Below are 3709 nucleotides of genomic sequence, written 5' to 3' on the forward strand. Positions count from 1 at the left end.
TTAAATTTGCTTCACTTCTTGGATAGAAGCAGCTCATTATAAATCCATCCTTTATCATGTATTTGAAGACAAGGGGGAGGGGGCGTCATGCTTCCCAAGCCAAAGCCTCTCCTTTCCTTCCAGTCATTTGCGTTTTCTGATGTTCTGTCCTGTATCTCTGTTTGCACCTGCCAGAGCTGGGAGAAAGGGCTGGCTCTTAAAGGCGCAGATCCATTAGGATAACAATGTCACATGCTTTCAAACAAGCCCGTCCTAATATGTGTCTCCCTGGCCTGTCTTCTTTTTTCCCCCTAGCAACCATGATTAAGTCATGGCGTGGGCTAAGCTTATCTTTTGCTATTTATTGTATTTTTGGAACACCCACACATCTTGTGGCAAGTGGACATTACCAATGAATTGTTACTATAACAGTGTGTTACCGGGTCATAAAGCCAGTGGCAATTTATATAACTGCTGGAATGGGGAGGAAACTTGAAACTAGTTATCTGCTGAATACGTTGGAACAATGTCGGATTAGAGGTTGGATATCTACACGCCGGAACTTCTCTGCCTACCAACCCCTTGGTTCCCCACTGGTGAGATACCCGATGTCTGCTCAAATCCAATGTACCTGCGGTCCTTTCTGAGACTCCAGCAGTAGATTCCTGGAGCTTTGACTAAAAGCATAGGAGTTGACAACATAGAACTGAGTTTATTTCTTTAGTATTTCTTCATTCATAGACTCCAAAGTTCCCTAGTACTAGCATTTGCCTGTGCTGCGGATACACAAAACATGAGTATTTTACTCTAATAGGAAATTATCCTATTACTGAAAACGGTAAAATAGGAAAGTGGCACTGAATTCCAATATAACATGAAAATGGGGAGACAATTAAAAAATGTCCTTAGAAGGCACTGAATAAAGCATGATATCTTAGAAGAGAGCTGCAGGCAGAGGGGAAAAAAAAAACATTTTCATGCAGAAGTTGGTGTCTGAACTGTGTTTTGAGGGATGAATAGGAGTTTGGGGCACAGCTTGGAGGTGATGTGTGATTGAGATGTCTCACAGCCAGGACCAGGTAGGTGGCCAGCCCGCAATGTAATAGGGTGGAGATTCCCCACCTTGTATGTGGATATAAATCACATGGGAATTTTGTTAAGATGTAGATTCTTATTCTGTGGGTCCTGTTTGGGGCCTGAGAGTCTGTCATTCTAGTAAATTACTGGTTGAAGGCCTATTCTTGCTTCTTATATATCTCAAGACTTTTTTCTTTGTTTTTTGGAACTTACAAAAATTGACATTCATTTTAAATTTACAGAGAAGTTGCACGGGTGGTACAAGAAACACTATATACTTTTGCCCAGATTCAAATAATTCCAATTCAACGATTTCACCCTACTTCCTTTCTCGTCACATATTTATATCCTCACACATTTCTGAACTATATGGAAGTAAGTTGGTGACACTGTGCCCCTCTATGTCTAGATTCTTCAGCCTATGTGTGTTTTGTAAGAAAAAGTAAATTTTCTTATATTTATCAAAATCAGGAAATTTAATATTGGTCAACATCATTACCTAATACAGACAGTATTAAAAAAAATGTTTCATTGTTTCAACAATGCCTTTGCAGAGATTTCTCCCCCTGGGTCCAGCATACAAATTCAAGAGCATACGTTGCATAGGTTGTGTGTTTCCCGAGTCTCCTGTAATCTGGAACAATTGCTCGGCTGTTTTTGTCTTCCTTGACCTTGACAATTTCAAAGAGTACAGGCCAGTTATTTTGTAGAATGCCCCTCAATTTGAGATTGGCTGATGTTTCATAATGAGATTCAGGTTATGGATTTTTGGCAAGAATCCCACAGAGGTGATATTGTGTCCCAGACCATGTTTTGAATAGTAAAAAATCTAGTGAATGCGGGCCCGGCTCCCGATATGTCAACCAAGGATTGCCTCCCTGCCAGGAGCCTGTGCTACCTAACACTTTGCTTGGCTGGTCCTGGTGGGGATGGGATGGATGTGTGCCATGTTTTGCATTCTCTTTGACCCTTTGGGCGCTAGATCTCGTGGTAAGCCGGCTCTAGACTTTGGGATTTGCCCTACAACTCCGTGTACCCTTCTCAGGGAACTCACATCTGGTTTCCTTGAATGTCACCGGCAGTCCAGGAGGTCAGGCCTTGTCTCTGTCTCTTGCCTCATCTGGACAGTCTGGTCCTGGCAATCTAGCGTGTTATTAGGATGGGAACTGCCAGGGAGACTGACTCATCGCTGGATGGGCTGGGCTGCTTGCCGGTCCCCTGGTTGCTCTTGTCTGTAATTCCTTACCCCTGCTGTTCTCTCTGCCTGGAATGCCCTTCCCCTTCCCTGCTCTGGCAAGCCCTGCCCTGCCCCAGGTCACTCACAAGTAATGCACATGCACATAAAAGTCTGAGAAGTTCTGTGTAGAGGTCGAGATCGAGAAGTCCTGTCCTGAAGGAGACTGCGGTATTGGGGAAATCAGGCTGCAGGACAAGGACAGGCAGAGCTGGGAGACAGGGATGTGGAAGGGTTAAAAACAAAGCCCCTTCACCCCCCTCTACCCCCCCGTGTCTGACTGAGTAGCTCCAACACTTCCTGGCTATGGGACCTGGATAAGAGATTTAACCTCTTTGGTACTGCTACCTGCCCTACAGAGCTGTTGAGAAGAATAAATGGGACATTGCAGGCTGTCTGATTTCATAATTTTTGTTAGCACGGGGATTGCAGAAGCTCTGAGTTAGAGCACCTGCATCATCCCTGTATGGGGTTAGGCTCAGTCTTCCAGGCTGGGCGTGGGCTGAACCAGTAGATGGTGGCAAAGTGACCCCAGCTTCCCAGATCAGGGATATTCAGGTCCCCATGAGTAAACCGGTTCTTATGAAACTGTCAAAGCCTCAGTGGCAAGGTGGTGAGGGCTGGACCGCACGCATACCAGGACACCAACACTTGCATGGCTTGCAGTCCTCCGGAAAGAGTGTTTGCATCAGAAATGCAGGGAGAACGGAAGCAATATTTCACCTTGATTTTCACGAAAACCACGGATAACTGTGTCAATCTGCTGCGAGAGGAAACTTTCTGCGGTGCCTAAAAAGAAGTGCAAAGGAAAACAATTCTGATCAAAGCCCAGATGCCTTTGTCACAGGCGGTTTTCTCTGCAAGGCACCCAAAGGCATTTTGTAAAATAGCAGCCGCTTCTGAAACGAAGATGTGTTAATAGGCTACGGTTTGGGTGTCATCAGCTCATTCCCAGGATAGGTTTCGCATCAAGACAGACATCAAAATGGAGAGAGTCGAGATGAATTCACTCACACGCTGGCACTTGATGGAGAGAAGAAAATCAAATGTCTCAGTGGCCTGGATACTACAACTCTTGACGTGAACATTTTTAGCTCCATTTCGTTCTCTCAAACTAATGGGGTTATAAAATCATTCTGCAAGAATAACACCATCAGTGGATACGGTTCTGTTCTGCCTCGAAGCTTGAAAGCATACCAATTAGCGGATATTTACTGAGGATCTACTCCATGCCGACACTGTACTGGGCAAGAAAGGGGATCGAACGTTTACGTAAAACACGTTCCTTGCTGGTAGTTAGTTACCACTAACTACCTGAGGGACTACCCATGTTAGGCTGTTTCAAATCTTTATCTCACTTCATCCAGGGCAGACAGGGTTAATCCTCAATGTACGAATGAGCAAACTGAGGCACAAAGA

This window comes from Lynx rufus, unplaced genomic scaffold (genome assembly GCF_022079265.1).
Source record: "Lynx rufus isolate CCGP_SWC_20201006 ecotype Redwood Valley unplaced genomic scaffold, mLynRuf1.p SCAF_9, whole genome shotgun sequence".
Classification (NCBI taxonomy): domain Eukaryota; kingdom Metazoa; phylum Chordata; class Mammalia; order Carnivora; family Felidae; genus Lynx; species Lynx rufus.